The 18222-nt window shown below is 37.7% G+C and overlaps 2 long non-coding RNA genes across 2 annotated transcripts; one reads left to right on the top strand and one right to left on the bottom strand.

The window, feature by feature from the left end:
• Positions 1 to 5984: 5984 nt before the first annotated feature.
• On the top strand, positions 5985 to 7056 carry LOC121774780. Its single transcript, XR_006045013.1, has 2 exons — positions 5985 to 6577; positions 6832 to 7056. It is a non-coding gene; the product is annotated as an uncharacterized LOC121774780 (long non-coding RNA).
• A 993-nt stretch (positions 7057 to 8049) lies between these two features.
• LOC121774778 lies at positions 8050 to 11406 on the bottom strand. The gene is made up of 2 exons (XR_006045011.1): positions 8385 to 11406; positions 8050 to 8284 (listed from the first exon to the last, which is right to left on the bottom strand). It is a non-coding gene; the product is annotated as an uncharacterized LOC121774778 (long non-coding RNA).
• Between the last annotated feature and the right edge of the window lie 6816 nt (positions 11407 to 18222).

Here is an 18222-nt window from a genome sequence, read left to right as displayed (position 1 = left end):
TGATATATACTTGCTATGCAAGAGCACAACTAATATCAAACTTAGTACACATCATAGCATACATGAGACATCTATCTTCAAAACTAGTCTCATAATTCTTGATCTCACCCAGCGTCAAACGACACTTGACTAGAGACAAGACAATTCCATCTTAAATGGTAAAAACTTTTTCATGGGATTTCTAATGCTAAAATGTTCCAAGCAATGTATAGATATAGAATTCCTAAGAGAATCTCAACATTCTTTCTAGAAAGGATGCTTATGAAAAAGAAAGAAAAGAAAAAAAAAGAGAAAGAAAGGTTGTGAAAAGAAAAGAGAAATCAAAGGTTTGGAAAGTGAGTTGAAGGAGAAAAATAAGTGTTAGAAGTGTATTGGGTTTAGAAAAGTGGAGTCATTTTAACTCGACTTGGGATATTTTTAATTTTGAATCACTTTTTAGCCAAATATTCCTCACCTACCAAAGAGCCTACATTACAACAAAAAATAAAGACCTTTCGGACTTTTGATGCTTAATCACATCTAATAGAGGAGGGATTAGATTTTGAGCAAAACTTTGCAGGATGCATGATACACTTTGTCATATACACTTTGAGAGTGAGAGATAAATCACTTCCCATCTTTGGAAGTTTGCCACATGAGAGAGTGCATGAATTCAAGGTGTTCCACGAGTTAGTAATGAAAGTGCACTAATAAGCCATGCTTGATTTGATTGCATTATTACATGCTTGATCTATCTTTTCCACACTTTGAGGCAATTATGACGTCTAGTCCTTATGCATTCCATGCGTCTATTTTTATGTCTTTTATGTTTTGTTCGAGGACAAACAAAAATGTAAGTTTGGGGGAGTTGATACGCTCGGATTTTGCACGTTCATTATTTGTTCCGTTTTGAATGTCAAAGTTGCATTACATGTCTATTATTTGCATGTTTTATCTATTTTGTTATTTTGACATGTTTTGTGAGAAATGTGCATATTTGAACTTAAAGAGGGAGTCAAAATGCGATGTAGGAAATCTGGAGTTTTTGGGAGCGTCCAGCGACCGCTGCAACACCGTCGGCGCCCAGCGGCCGCCATGTCTGTAGCGGCCTGTTCCGGGAAAATTGTGCATGGAATGAAGACACGCCCAGCGACCGCTGGGCAATGCGTGGCGACCGCTACCCAAAAGTCAGAACCCTCGGACCATCCCATAGCGACCGCTGGCCAAGGTGAAGCGGTCTGCTGCAAAAATGCGGCGAGCATATTTGCCCTAAATTCTCTCCAAGATTTACCATATTTTGCAACCCTTTTCCTTATTTGAGAAGGAGTGATTTTTCCCCTATAAATAGCCTCTCAAGCTTCATCATTAGGATCCTCTTTTTGAAACATATTTCCAGAGTTTAAAAGTTAGAGTACTTCATTGTGCAAGGAGTTGAAGAAGGATTCAAGAACATCAAAGCTACAATGATTCAACCTTTGAGTTTTATTTGCTTTAGTTTTATGTTCCCATTGTTTTCCCTTCAATCTATGTTTTTAGATAATTTTATCATGTGTAACTAAATTCATAGGATTCTAGGGATGTGTTAGTAACGATTTTGGTTATACAATTCCTTTTCTATTTAATATCCGTTTTGTTCTTACTTTGTTTCTTCCTTAAGTTAATGGATAATGCTTCACGTTTGAGTGACACATTCTGTGATGAATTAATATAACTTGATACATAATCGTGAGAGAAGGTTGGCGAGTTAGATCCACTTAATACACACTACAATTAGCTTCCTTTAAAACGACACTGTTAATTGAGAGTGAGGACTTTTCAAGGGTCTTAGGAGCTTTTAGGAGTTACGTATTTAGGATTGAAAACCCTATGTTTGTAACCAACGTTTGCATCGCATGAGCATAAACTAGGTGAGTCATTCTATCAAAGTAAGAACTGTGCTAGGGTATTATAGTTGGAATTTGTATAACCATAACTGTGAACGCACATCCGTGGAATTCCCTTATCTCTATACTTTTATCTCTGTGTTTTATCTGCAATTAGTTGTGTATCGCTTTTAAGCTGTTCTTTGTTTTCAAAAATTCAAAAATTTTCCGGTTTTCCAAATAGTAATTGAGTTTTAGTAGATGATAGACAGTCTGTGTCTGTTTTCCCCGTGATCGATATCCGGTACTAACCTTTAGCTATACTATTCATACTTTGTATACTTGCAAGTATTTATAGTGCTAATAAAAAGTAAATGGAGTGGAAGGTGTCCTTATTTTTATGGAATGGAGGGAGTATTATTTTCAAAATTATCACAATTTGTTTAACTTGCATTAATCTTCTGTCTTATACTAAGCACAAGTTACTGAAAGAATGATTGACCACTTTTTATTAAGTTTTTGATTGACCACTTTTTAAATTTTTTCTTGTTTATTTCTTGGTATGATATTGTCACATATGTTTTCCATGCAATTGAGGTGATAATAAGAGCATCTCCAATGGCGGACGTCCGGTCGGACATCCGCGACAGGCGACCGGGACGTCCGCCATTATGGCGTGGCAAGTCAGGTACGGACGTCTCGTAAGGACGTCGGATGTCCTCGGACGTGCGGGCGACGGGCGGGTGGACGTCCGGTATTAAATTTTTTTTTTAAACTATGTAATTTTTTTGTTTTATTACTATGTAATTTTTTTGTTTTATTACTATGTAATTTTTTTTGTTTTATTACTATGTAATTTTTTTTCGAAGCATGTATGTTTTTTTAATGAAGTTGTTAATTTTTTCCGTTCGTATTCGTGTTGAAATTTTATTTCCGTAAACGAAAATTGCTTTATTTGTGAATTTGTGATTTTTTTTTGCGGGAAGTCCTAGTAGGAAGGGCGATGGGAAGGACGGATTGTGCAGGGGAAGTCCTAGTGACGTGGCAGTGGGATGGGAAGTCCTAGTGACGTGGCAGGAGGTGTTTTTGGGAAGTCCTAGTGGATGTCCGACTGGGACATCCGGGCATTGGAGATGCTCTAAGTCCCAAATCTTTTGCATTCCAGATATTCACGTTCAAGTTTTTTTATATTTTATTTCGTGGTATGATATTGTCACATTTTTTCTATGCAACTGAGATTAAATAAAGTCCTAAATTTTGTGAAATTTATGTTTTCTGGATGCAGAAGTGATGCTCCGTGTAGATGCAAAACAAGGTTTTTCAAAGGTTGAGAATTATATTTTAGCCTTTAAAGATGAAATTCTATTAGACAGTCTAGACAGGTAAAGGGGAACTAAAAAAAATTCTTCTCTCTTCTCCTAGGCGTCGATTGTGAGGCAATGAAGGCTAGAGTAATGTTTTGTCTTCATTTCATTTCTATTTGTAGAGTTATGTATGTATGTGCTAGGTTAGAGATCTATGGATGAATTGGATTGGGCTAATCCATTGTTTACTTGCTTATTAAACTAATCAACCTATAATTTAATATTTATCCAATGAAATATTATTTTTTACCACTATGAAAATAATTGACTTATGTCACGCCTGCTCTTTCTAAGAAAGAGCAGTTTATCGTGTCCGGGGAAGGATATAAGAAGCGGGGAAGAAAGGGAATTGAAGCAATATCATTCTTGGACAGAAATAGGCCAAATAACAATTTATTTAATCATCAAAATGGTGTATCAGAGTAATCAAGTTTAAAGTATCTCGGCGCAATGCGCATTATTCAAAAAAAAGAATAGTCTTAGCGGAAGCAATCAAGAGTAAAAGAATGACATCATGTATAAAGACACGACCCGTCATGCACAGATAACAAGTAGACTTTAGAGGCTCCACGCAACCCCCACCATGACACGTCATTGCTCAACCTGCACATAGGGAAAATATATGCAGGGCTGAGTACTTCAGTGGACAGTTGCCGAAAATATTTGCATAAAAATAATTGTCAAGCCATCGCGAGTGCTCTCGGTTTTTCATATTTTTCAAAAGTCCGAGACACTAAAATATTTCCATTTTCATCAAAGTCGAGTGATCACTCATTTTTCCGTTGTTCATACCATAATGTAATAACTCGTGTACCGGGAATGTGGCTACATTCCACGACGGTCACTGAACCGGCCAAATGCGCGACAATCATTCATTTCACGTCAAAGTATTTAGCATCATTGGGAATAAATCCCAAAATATTTCATGAACGGTACTTAAAAGAAAGTCCACCTCGTTCGCTTAAAACAATATCGCACCTGAGTATTTCCTCGTTCCGAATTTAGAGTCTCACCTTTAAATAACAAGATAGTAACACAACAATTAGTGAGGGAAAACTATTAATTAGAATGCATGCACCCTAATTAAAGTTTTTTTATCTTGTTTCTCGATTTTCGTATATTTTCGATTATTCGGCGACCGCCCAAGGCGTCGCGTGCGACGCCGGTCGGCCGCTTGCACACCCCAACTCCTACTTTGACTCCTTGTATTTCCTCCATGATGTAGAAATAAAATTCCCGAAAATTATTTAAGCGTATAATTAAATTCTCGCCTTCATTTCCCCCGAAAAAATATATTTATTTCGGACTTAAGATGAAATTATTCATACTTCAAATTATCCGGGAGCTAATTAAATAATTCCCCACGATTAATTTATCAGCCCAAAGTCAAATTAATTATTTACTTAACCCACCTTTTTCTTCCGGTTAAACTAAAAAGCCCAACTATTATAACTCCAAGAGAGGCCAAATATAATTATATTACCCACCCTTATTTCTCCAAATATAAAAGAGAAGGGAGGCCCAAGAATAATTACCCACCAAGCAATACTCCCTTCTCCACTATCGGCCCTAGAGCTACACAAGGTTTACCGAACCGACGATTAAAACCGAAACTGTAATCGCCGGTTACGGTTCCGAACCGAAACCGCGAAAAAATCCTCGAACCGAAATCGTGAATTTTAGAACCGTAGTTCGGTTCAGGTTCTAAATTTTTCAAACCGAAACCACGACCGAACCGCCGGTTCCGAACCGTCGGTTAACCGGTGGTTTCACGGTTCCGAACCGCCAATGCAATGATAAATTTAAACATAGTTAATCATTATATTAAAACTATACTCCATTAAATAAAACATTATTGAATTATCCGGTTTTTGAGTTTTATACTTTTACAAGTAACTTTCATTTTTGGATTTGGTAATATCTGTGGAAAAATAATGTAAGACAAAATTTTGTAGCAAAAATAACTTTATAATACTATTTGGTAAATTGGATGGTAATTTGGTAAACATAAGAGAAAAGATAATAAAAACAAATAGACTAGATTGCAAGATGGAGTGTATGGAGTATGGACCATTGATTATGGTAATAACTTTATAATACTATTTCCGATTTTATTAATTAACACAGTTTTTTACTTATGGAGTCTATGGAATGGATCATTATTAATAAATATTTATTGAACATTATTTAATAAAACTTAGAAGAATTGATTACTTTAAATAAAGCATAATACTCTAATTAACATTGGTTAATGAATTTGTAGTCTTCAAAATTGGTTAGTTGAGTATTCAAAATTGATTGGTTGGCGGTGGGTGATGGCAGCACTATTCAAAATTGATTGCAAAAACACCATTTTTTTATTTTTATTTATTTATTTATTTATATATTTAAATGCTAATTTTAAATTCAAATTAAATTTTATTTCCCTCTATTTATATCACATTGTAATTTCTTTGTAAATTATATCACATTGTAATTTGTTTATAAATTTTATCACATTGTAATTTGTATATGTAAATTGTAAATTTGATATCATTTTCACCTTACTCGTCTTAATTCAATTTAAACTATCATTTCCTTGTTCCAATTTATTTTATAATTTCAAACTATATGACAAAAAAAAATTAAGGAAAAAAAACCGCGAAACCGAACCTAAACCGCTACGAACAAACCGAAACCGAAACCGTGAAACAGCCTCACGGTTCGGTTCCGGTTCCATATTTCCCAAAACCGAAACCGGCGGTTCTGAACCAAAACCGCTGGTTCATGAAAACTCAATTTGAGATCCCCAATTTGAGAGAAAACTCAAATTCCCGTCGCCTCCCTCAATCTCTCCCCAAATTCGGACTCAATTCTCCTCCAACACCGATGTCCGGCGGCTGGGAAACCACTCCCATCAAGTCGTCGTCGACCGCCTATTCATACTCTCCCCCATCTTTTCTAATTCCCACAACTTAAGAAATCCCCCAAATCGGAGGTCACTGCTGCTCGGTTTATCTCTCCAGCCACCGCCACCATTCCTCCTCCGTTTCTCTCTCTCTCTCACGGCCCAATCGGAACCACCGCTGCGTAACCGGATACGAGGAGGCGCCTGCAGCCACCGTCCTCCGTCGCACCGTAGGCATCGTTGCCGTCGGCTCTCCCCGCATCAACGGCGTTACCGTCTCCGTCCGTTATCCACTCATCCAACCAGCAGCCGGCGATGTGGTGCGGTGTCTCAGCCGTCCGACTTCTCGAGGTGCTGTCACTGACCGCACCTCACTGCACCAGTCGTTGGCTAGCCGCCGTTCGCACAACTCCGCACGTATCCGGACAGCCTCGAAACATCCCCAAACGACTCTGATACAAACCCGAACCAACCCGATTCACCCCGTAAGATGAGTTCTCTTTACAAAATTATGTTCTTTTTCGTGTTTTCGATTAATTGCCGCGGGGGTTTCGATTATGATGTTCGATCGGTTTTGATTCTTTTAATTTGGTTTCGAGTTCCATTTTTTGTTTAATTTTGGTTTAATGGCTAGTAAATGGGATTAATTGGATAAAATGGTGGAATTAAAGCAGGATTTACTGTGTGTTTAAAGGCTAATTAGTTGTCATGAAGAGTTAAATTATATGAATCATTGCAGGATTAAATCTGCAAGTGTAACGTCTGGAGTTCAGCAGAAAACAGGAGACGGAAACATGGAGTTAGGCGTGGGAGTATGTTGAAGAAAGGAATTGGCTAAAATAGGGGTGTACATTCGGTTTTCATTTCGGTTTTTTGTCTAAACCGAACTGAAAAACTGAAATATTTTGAAAATTGAAATCGAATCGAAACCGGATAACCGATACCGAAAAAACCAAAAACCAAATTGAAAAACCGAATTAACCCAAATTGAAAAACCGAATTAACCGAAAAAACCGAAATTGTAAAGATTTCAAAATATCAAAACTTAAAATATGAAAAAAAAAATCATACAAACACAATATAATTAGCATCCATCAACGACAAAAACAAATATTAACTCACATAGATTGTCAACCAAAATATGAAATATGTACAACTTCATCACAAAAATGCGAAATCAGTAATCTGTACCAAATTGAAATACAACTAGTTCTAGTGAATAAGAAAAGGGAGAATTATGAACTAAATCGGTGAACTAGAAGCATTCAATATTTATGCATTTAGATACAAATATAAACTCTATCAAGATGCTATTAAGGAGTATCTAATGCATAAGAATCAGCGGATTTTGCTGAAATTGGTATCGTATTAGCATATACATTTGAAAATAAACAAGATGATAAAATTAATCCCACAAAACATTAAATCAGTCACACTCAAAACCATTTTGATTTATTTGCATGGACTTTTATTTTTCATGGCCCAAAGCCAATTGTAATTAGACATTGGAATCTTATTTTATTTGGGAAGCCCAAGTGTATTATTTTATATCTTACATTCCCTTTTTATTAATTAAAGTTCACGAAAAACTTTAATTAAATCTCGTTGTCCCGTTCCCAAAAATTCTCCCAACGAAAGCCAATTAACATTTGGTGTTGTTCCAAATATTAATTCCACAATCGATCCTTGATTCAAACACGCCGAGTACTACGTATAGTACTTTAGATATATTCCACGAAGATCGAAGGTATTCCTCTCCACCAAAACAATTCGCATCCCACGAGTATGAATTTTAAATCAAAGCACGCACTTCTCTTTGCGCAACCCAACAACATAAATAGTCCGTTGGTGTTATGCCAAGTATTATCATAATTCCTCAACGTTCATATTTTCCAAGGTTCACAAATGTAAACCCCCGAGTTTTTCGTGCACAGATTTCGGAGTATAAAAAAAATTCTAGGATGAAGAGACGGTTGGAAATTTAAGTGCAAGGAAATTTAAGTTTTGAATTACAAATTGTTGAAAAAATAGAAATACAAGAGTGATGGAATCACAAGTAGTACATATAATAGAGACTATACTATCTTGGCAAGGAGACAAGTGGCATTCTAGCCAACTCCTATTTCCCTTTCTTCTCTCCTCCCTTCTCAATTCATGCTTCCACAAGACACCAAGCACGGACAACCATGTACCTACAAATGAAACACCAAAAAGGGATATGAGAAGTAGGCTTCACAAGACTCAAGGTGGGAGACTTCTGCAAGATAGTAAGTATGTGAATCTATGCAATACATCATCAATCTTCAAAAAAAAGAAAAAGGACAAGAATGACCAAGGAGTGAGATCATCCCTAAGGCCTTTTAGAGGCAACAATGTACTCTCTTTCCCCATCAACCGAGGCTGAGATAACAGCCAAGAGGGGCAGCCCCTAGGCCTGCAAATCACACAAAAATGGGGTTAGAAAAATAGACTTATAAGAAAGGAAGGGGAGGGGGCCAGCTCGATTGAACATGGAGAGTAAACAGGCTGAGTTGTAGTTGTACAGCCAAGAGGCTGCTCAGGCAGTAAGACAACCATTTTGTCACAGTCCCTTCTTACACCAAAGTAGAGGTTAGGACAAAGGAGCATAGTAGAATGAACCCAATGTTCATACTCAAAATGAGCATGAATCAGATCCCTTTTTCCATCACCAAGGCTGGGAGAAAACTGCCAAGGAGGGCAGCCCCAAACATTCATCAACTTAGTAAGAGTAGCAGTATCACAAAGCTCGAAAGGGAGCTAAGGAACAGCCCAAAATTAGCATCACCACCTCCCAAAAATTAGACACAAAATGCGAAGGAGTTTTGGCTATAAATACCAGCCCCACCACCATCTCCTTCCTCACACCTCTCAACATTCACAAATCAAAAGAAGTGCAGCAAGAGAGGAAGGAGTGGCCGCGAGCTTAAGGGCAGTCCGGTGTTCGAAGGAGTCATCGAGAAAGAGGTAAAACACTAGCACACCCTCTGCTTTTGTTTCGAACATCATACTAGGTCCAAGAACATAGAATCATGGCTGTAGAAATCTCATGACAGTAGCAACTCTTAGAACAAGTAGCAGTTGAAGTCCCCAATATAATGAACTCATTTCAGTGAGCTAACAATCCTCCCAAAAGTCATAACTTGCTTCACAAGATGCAAATGGAACTCTCAACATGTTACTGCCATAACTCAATTGAAAAAAAAAGTAGAAGGGAAAGGGGGGAGACTTAGCTTTAGGCCAAGAATAAGCCGACAAGGCGAGCCGGGACGCGGAGGCGACGAGGGGCTGTCCGGCAAGGATCGGACGACGGCGGAACCCCGGACAGCAGACGGAGGCGGTGAAATGGCAGCTGGCAGCGGGAACTCCACTCACCGAGTACCCGAAGCGGGGACGGCGGCGCTGCAAAACCGTCGGGGGGCCGCTGCATCCCAGAGAGCTCGGCGTGAGAGGAAGAGCTCAGGAATCGATGAGCTGCTGTCTGAGATGTCGACGAGAGGAAGAGCGCTGGACGGAGGGCGCTAGACGAAGGGCGTGAATTCGCTGGAGAGGGCGAGGGATGGAACGACGCGCCGCTGCCCTCAGTTCCGAGACGAAAACAAAAATTGAGATCAGAAAGGGGATGAGGGAGAGACGCCGGAGGAAGGCGTGAGCGGCAGTGACTGATTCTCGCCGAAGTGGCGGCGAGATGAGGAAGGAGGAGCTGCCATGGTTTCTTCTCAACCTACGACTCCCTAATTTGGAAAAGTGAGAGTGAATTGGGGATTTGAGGGAAGAGGGAGATGAGAACCGAGAGACAGGAGGGAGAATGTGGGCTTCATGCCTCTTTTCTTTTTCCATTTAAGTTGTTGGGCCAATAATAAAAAAAAAAAAACAGATGGGCTGCAGAGTATTAAAAGGAGACTTGGGCCAGTATATTTATTTAATTGTTGGGCTGAAATTGATCCTTGGGCCAAAATAAATCAAAGAGGGAGAAGAGCAGTTGGGTCAGACGGAATTATTTTACGAAGGAGCTTGGGCTGAAATTAATTTAGTCTTATGCTAGAATTCTAATTAAGTTCTTGGGCCATGATTAATTAGGGCATGCATTCTAATTCTAATTAAAGTTTAAGAATTTCTCGAGTCTTATTAGTACATTGTTTGTTTTCTTTTTTTCTTTTTTTTTTAGTACATTGTTTGTTTTCAAAAGGCTATCTCTGCAAGTTATGGGTGGAGTCAAGAAAATTCAAGTTAAGGAGTTTTAAGCGAACGAGGTGGACTTTCGAACTAAAGTGTTTCATGTGGGCTTTCGAACTAAAGTGTTTTTATGTGGGCTTTCGAACTAAGATATTTTTAAGGCTTTCTGTTTAAAGTATGTTTACAGTTTTTATGAAAAGTATTTTTTGTGTGCTTCTATTTAAGATGTGATGTTAAGTGCGAGCTTGCTATTTAATGTGTGGTATTATGAAAAGTGCTATTTACCTAAAGTGAAAGTGATGTGATTTATTTGATGTTATGTGTTGTCTTATGAGTGCTTGTGAAGTGTAGCTTTTGTTGAAGTTTTGAGTTCGGCTTTGACCGATAGAAATGAGTTTGTTCCAAATATGTTTACAAGGAAAATGAAGTATTGAAGGTTATGTGTTCGGATTTTGAGGAAAGAAAAAATGAGTTTATGTTTCAAAAATGTTTTATGAGAAAAATAAGGTTGCGAAAGTTATGTCGAGCCATGTTTTGTTTTGAATTGTGCCTATCTGATTGACTAGCAAGGCGATGTCCCTACTAGACAGGGAGTTTCAGTTTTAGTTAGTGAATGCGGGTTTGTAAGTGGGATGAGCCCATACATTCCGATTCACCAGGAGTTTCGTGAATTCTGTTCACTAGGAGGTTAGTGGGCTTGTGTTCCCCAGGAGTTAGTCAGATACGACATGTGTTCTAGGAAAATAGATCGGCAGGTCGTTTTTGAAAAAGGAAAAAAGGAAAATGTTTCAGTGTTCTCGGACCTTTTCCTAAAACCCCGAGCTCACTCAAAGAGTGACTTGACAAAACTAGTTTTTCAGTAAAATATATTTCGGAACGTGTCCACTGAGTACACCAAGTACTCAGCCCTGTATATGTTTTTAAAATGTGCAGGTTGAGCAGTGATGACGGCGGGCGGTGTTGAACATAGACGATGAAGATCCTTCGATAGAATATTACTCGGATGCGACGTGTCTCCATACATGACGTTATCTGCTCTTGACTCTTCCGCTGCAATGTAAAAGTCGAGTTTGCTCTCCTTGTATCGTGCACTCTGATATATATTATTTGAGTTATTTCGGTTCAAGTTTCAGTTGTGCCACAGTTTTCCCCTTTCTTCTCCGCTTCTTTCATCCTCCCCTAGTCGCGATCAACCGGGCTTTCTATCCCTAGAAAGTGCGGTCGTGACAACAAAGGAACTAAAAGAACTCATCGCCCCAAAGAAAATTATTCGTGCAAACCCAAAAGATTTAATTCCTCGTTCGGCGTGAAATTATTTTTCAGAATGTCCATTTTAATCACTATATCGCATTCAATAGGAAAATTTTTATTATACGAAAATCGCGGGTGTTGCAACTTCCCATCAAATCTCATAAATTACGAATAATTTGGGTTCCATTTAATTTACGATATTTCACGTGCCTAAGATGTCAATATCTATTAAATTAATTCTTTGTTTGCTACAGACCATGAATTAAATTTAATATCTTTTCCAATGAGTTTCTAGTTAGGAACTTCGTTTACTATTAATGGAATAAATTCCAACTGACCAATTTCACTGAATAATAAATTCTTTTTTCCAAACACCTCTTGCGATATTACCATACCTCGCAGACACAGAATTCAATGCAATAACCTATTTGACATATCCTAGTAATCAATTACTACTAACCAAACTATCATATTTATTGGGTTACGAAAATTTGCGCATATCAATAGCTCAAAGTAGCGTATGATTAAATGAAGCATGCCATATGTTATATACAAGGATTAAGAAATACTAAACCTTCAAGATTATATGTTTAAGTAGATAGCAATACAGATATATCTCACCTTACATCCTATTCAATGCTATACCACTCTAGTGTCTGTTTTTCTTAGGTAAGAAAAACATTTCGGACGGACACTGCAACATTTCACGATAGGTAACCAAAGTCTATCTAGGCCGTAACTATGTTTTTCTTTTGCAAGGAACTGACCGAGTCACCTACTGTGATTACATGTTCCACTTATCGTCCTATAATGCAAAAGTCTTAGACTTGTTTAATTTATACATGTACACATACATTTATTACTCCCTCTGTTCCACAAAAGATATCTCACATTCCTTTTTAACTTGTCGCACTAAAGAGGTCATATTCATTTTTAGAAAAAAATTTCTCTTACATTAATATAAAAATTATATTTTCTTTTTTCACTTAACACATAAAACAAAACCTCCTAAAATTCCGTGTCATTCTACAAGTATGACATCTTCTATGGGACGGAGAGAGTATAAAATAAACCATTTATTAATATTATTTGATCTCATTAGGGTTAGAAGTGTATCTAGGGTTTCTCTTACATATATGATTGAGTAAGCACAAGTACATATACGCTTGAAACAACTTTAGTATACTCAAACCCCAACGTCAACATCATTGCACTTGTACGCTTGAAATAACTTAAGTATACAAACACCATCATCAACATCATTGTCCTTCAATAGACATCTGGGGCATTTTCTCTATTGATAAAGTTGTCGTACAAACTGCAACCAAATGGATGACACATGTTTTAATGCATAATTGGTAAAGTAAGAGAGATATAAAAAGAAAAAGAAATTGGAGTTAATGGCGATGGGGCACACCTCATTAGAAAGAAGAAGTTACCAAAAAATAGAAATAAACTATTTTTATGGGACGGGCCAAAACGGAAAAAATCTATATTTTATGGGAAGGAGAGAGTATAAACTAATATTTAAACAAATGAAATTATATAACAAATGTACATGGCCTTCACGCAAATGAGCTAATTGCTACATGGAATGATCTGTGCAATGCTGAGGTGCTATGCTAGATGTTATGGACTCAGTCCACTTAACAATAGAATGACAAATTAGTATGAGGTGTTACACATGAAATGCACGTGTCATGGGGTGTTTGGCAATCTAATAGACCACCAAATTTGATCCTCTAGATGTATCCAATTACATCAGCGTGAACGAATTCCATATTTCACATTTTACTCTCATGTATGCAGTAATATGAACGGATCATTCGGACCATACAACAATTATACTCCAGATGAGCTAGCCTGAATAATATATTAACAAAATAACTAGACACTTTATTTTAGCAAAATTTATTACAAAATTTTCAAACCCTAGTTTATCTATAAAAACACCAAAGCAACACAATTCATGGACAAATAATAATACAACAACAATGATAATATTGGAATTTGGTCAATAGAATAGCAAGGGGATGAATTTTTACCGGAGAAAGTAAACACTACAACACTAATGTAATGTCACGTAGGCCAAACTCGGGACTAAAGATGTGTCGCCAAAATTCAACTTTAAAGTCGGGTACCTTAAATGAGTTCTGCCCCTTTTGTAAATATAAAAAGTTCCCATTTAGGGAACCTAAATTCTATTTTATATTTTTCATTATGAAATACCAACATCTTGAAGAATCAATGCTCTAGGATATACATATGTTTTTGTGTGCCATTTGTTGGATACATTACTGCAATTCTCAAATAATATAATTCGACTACCAATTAAGTAAATTAAACTTGAAGAATCATTTAAACTTCCATTAGCAAGGAATATAAGTTAAAAGTCTATTTAATTACTCTTGATATTAGTTAGAGAACTAACAGCATCCCAACACACCATTAAAGTTGTGCATGAACAACTATGTGGTGTTCGGTTGGCAAGATTAAATCCCATGATTAAACATGTATCATGTTTGGTTCATAAGATTAAACCCTTTAACTTAAACCTAGATGGATAGTCTCATTATAATTAGTCATAGCCTCCCCCCTCCAACTAAAATAATTCCACAACTTAATCCTAGATGAATAGTCTCATGATATTAGTCATGGCAACCGAACGCCACCTATGTGGATTAGTTATTAAAACACAAAAAGTTATGTCACTAGATATGCTTTTTTCTATATAAAAATAAATTGTACTAGTATGTATCCATAAGGGAGTTGTGAGTGTATACTCTGACCAAAAGTTGGGATCCACTTATCCTCTTTCTTATTTGTCAAATTGTATCTCTAATAAAGTCAAATTAACAACACATAACTTAAGCCTTTACATAATATTCCAGTGCCGATTGGCCAGTTTAGTTTTGAATATGGTCCACAATATAATTTAGGTAAATTTTAGTGGTATTTGAATTTGTCGGTCAATTTTTTTGTTGACCAGTCACAAACTATAACTACTACATGTGCTCAAGGTTAATCGGATCACTGATTAACAACCGAACTAGAACCTTCGTCTTGACATTTCAATCGGAATCATGCAAAAGGTTTTTGTGGGGTCTTTGAATAACTATTGTTTTGTTTTATAAAGATATCCTTAAATATTTTGTACCCCTCATTATTTAATAGAAATTTTGAAAATGATATCAATTTTAATGCAAAATTAGTAAAGTAAGATAAAGAAAGATAAAAAATGATTAAAATAAAGGAGATGAAGAGAAAAAGTAGTGAAATTAGTATGAGTAGATTGTTGGGTCCATTTCCTAAATGGAGAGTTTCTATTTATAGAAAACAAACTAAAAAAAGGAAAGAATTTCTATTTTTAGGAAACAGAGAGAGTACTACTTCATTTTCATTTTGGGATCAAATGAAGTTGAAGCATTCTCTTTTAGATAATCTTTAGATAATTCATTTATCCTTTTTCCTAAATAGAATACAAATCCATCTTTTGTCTTCTCTTTTCCTTTATTTTTTTTATCTTATAATTTATTATTATCATCTTTTTTTGTATAATTCTTTTTCAAGAAAAATTTTAAAATAATAATAATATTAACTAGAGTAGGTCAGATAAATTTGAATGTTAACATATTACAAAGCATAGCATACATGAGACTTCCAACTGCCGAAGCATATGGAATCCTTCTCATTTCTTATATCTCAGACGGCATTTTTGGGGCACATCTCTTGAGATAAATGGATGCCGTGTCTAAAAGGTAAGAAACCTTTCTTGGCGTCCTGCATGCTAAACGGCTAAGTACTGTGTTGATGTAAGATTCTTGAGATAAGCACAAAATCTTCTTTTCTCGATTCCGAAGAACCTTGATCCCGAGGATGTGTCCCGCGTCTCCCATATCCTTCATCTCGAACTGGTTTAACAACCAAGTTCTTACTGATGACAACATCTTTTTATTGTTTCCAATTAGAAGAATGTCATCTACATATAAAACTAAGAACACAACATTCCCCTTTTCAATCTTCTTATAAAGGCAGCTTTCATTTGGGCACTTTACGAATCCAAACTTGCGAACAGTTTGATCGAAACACTGGTTCCATGATCTAGATGTTTGCTTAAGGCCATAGATAGCCTTCTTAAGCTTCCAAACCATGTGTTCCTTGCCCTTTATGGCATATCCCTTGGGTTGTTGCATGTAGATGGTCTCATCAAGACCGCCGTTCAGAAACGCAGTCTTAACGTCCATCTGCCATACATCCCAATCCATATAAGCTGCAATAGGCAATAGTATCCGGATCGGTTTGAGCATGGCCACCGGGGAAAAAGTCTCGTCGTAATCGACACCTTCATTTTGGGTATACCCCTTGGCCACTAGTCTTGCCTTGAAGACTTTAACTCGTCCATCGGGTCCACGTTTACGTTTATATATCCACTTACTCCCAATGGCAGTACAGCCTTCTGGTAGGACGGACAAATCGTAGACGTCTTTGTCTATCATAGATTGTAGTTTCGAATCCATTGCTTTTACCCATTCGCAATGATCGACATCTGCCAGCGCCTCCGCAAAGTTCTAGGGATCTAATACATTGCTGTCCGGGGAGTGATCTATAGATCCCCCCAAACCAATGTATCTATCGGGCTCATGAGTGACCCCCCCACTGCGGTGCGGCACTACAATACTTGGAGTAGAAGTTGAAGTTTCGGGAATTGTTTGTACACTAGGTACGGGTTCTTTGTTAATGGAACTTGTGACAGAAGTTAGATCATCAAGAGCCACTTCACTGCTGGATTTATGATTCATTACATAGTCTTCCTCTAAGAATGTAGCGTGAGTACTCACAATAACTTTCTTGTCTCGGAGACTAAAGAATTCATAAGCTTTCGATCCTTTAGGGTACCCTATAAATAAACATACCTCCGTCCTTGATCCTAGCTTAGTTGTATCCTTTTCCAATACATGAGCCGGGCAACCCCAAATCTTGAGATGTGCTAGATTGGGCTTGCACCCAGTCCACAACTCATAAGGAGTAGTAGGCATGGATTTTGACGGTAAATTGTTTAAAATATGGCTTGCAGAAAGCAAGGCATGTCCTCAAAACAAAATAGGTAGTCGTGCAAAACTCATCATCGACCGGACCATGTTTAACAAGGTCCTGTTCCTTCTTTCAGCCACGCCGTTCTGCTGGGTCGTGCCCGGCGCAGTCAGTGGGGATTCAATTCCCGACTCCGATAAGTAGTCCAAAAACTCGGCACTGGGGTATTCGCCTCCACGATCAGATCGCAGGCTTTTGATACTCTTTCCATGATATTTCTCCACATGAGCCTTAAAGTCTTTGAACATGTCAAAAGACTCTGACTTGTGACGCATCAAATAGACATATCCTATTCTCGAGAAGTCATCAATAAATGTGATGAAATATCAAAAACCACCTCTTTCCTCTGTAGACATTGGTCCACACACATTGGAATGAACGAGCTCAAGTACTTCTTTAGCCCTATTGCCCTTAGCCTTAAAAGGCCTCTTAGTCATCTTGCCTTCTAAGCATGACTCACACTTATGAAAAGATTCCTCCTCTAGACCTTTAATAAGATCTTGTTCCACTAGAGAATGGATCCTCCTTTCATTGGCATGACCAAGTCTAAGGTGCCATAAGTACGTTTCGTTCATTGAACTTGAAGGTTCTTTTCGTTTCTTTGAAATTTTCGATGTTGTATTGAGTTCTGATTTGCGATTATTAAATTGTGTAGATGTGATTGTGTACAGATCGTTTTCCATGATACCATGACATATATAAGAACCATATTTCTTAATAACGCAATTGTCATTAAAAGAAATCGAATATCCATCAAAAACCAATTTAGAAACTGAAATTAAATTTCTTCTAAAAGAAGGTATCAACAAAACATTCTTTAAAATAAAAAATCTATCACTACTAAAACGCAAATAAACGTCTCCCACTGCAACGACCGCCACTTTTGTAGCGTCGCCCAACTGGACTTCGATCTCACGATCATGTAGCCATCTTGTCACCTGCATTAAGTAAGGATCAAAACAAATATGATCAGTTACTCCTGTGTCTATAACCCAAGTGCAAGTAGATGTCGAGGCCAAACATGACTCGACTAGTAGAGCTTGGTGCATACCTGTAGCAGTGCCCCTTTTGGGACAATCTGGCTTCCAATGCCCCTTCTCACCACACTTGAAACACTTCCCCGTGGGCTTCTTGTTTGCCCTCTTCTTCTTCTCTCCCTTAGCCATCTTGGCCGCTCCTGAGTTCGGCGTCGACTTCTTTCCTATGCCAGGCTTAGAGGCAGAGGAACGAGGCGCCGAAGTCATCATGGCCGCCTTAGCCTGAACCTTAAGGTCCTCTGCCGACTGAAGTTCAGTCAACAGTTCTGCCAAGGTGTAATTCCTTTTGTTCATCTCGAAATTGAGCTTGAACTGCTGGAAGCTAGGGGGAAGACTTTGAAGGATGATAGTTACTTGGGACTCGGGATCGATCGTCCCTCCGAAAACCTCAATCTGGTTGAGGTGGCCCATCATCTCGAGGACATGGTCCCTCACAGACAAGCCTTCCTTCATTGTCTTCGACATGATACTCCGAAAGGCTTGAGACTTAGTCGTTCGATTCTGAGTACCAAAAAGATTCTTGAGGTTCTGCATGATCTCGGCGGCTGTTTCCATGG

The sequence above is a fragment of the Salvia splendens genome, chromosome 17 (assembly GCF_004379255.2).
Source record: "Salvia splendens isolate huo1 chromosome 17, SspV2, whole genome shotgun sequence".
Taxonomy (NCBI): Eukaryota; Viridiplantae; Streptophyta; class Magnoliopsida; order Lamiales; family Lamiaceae; genus Salvia; species Salvia splendens.
The sequence above is the reverse complement of the archived record's forward strand: the minus strand, read 5'-3'. Positions and strand labels throughout refer to the sequence as shown.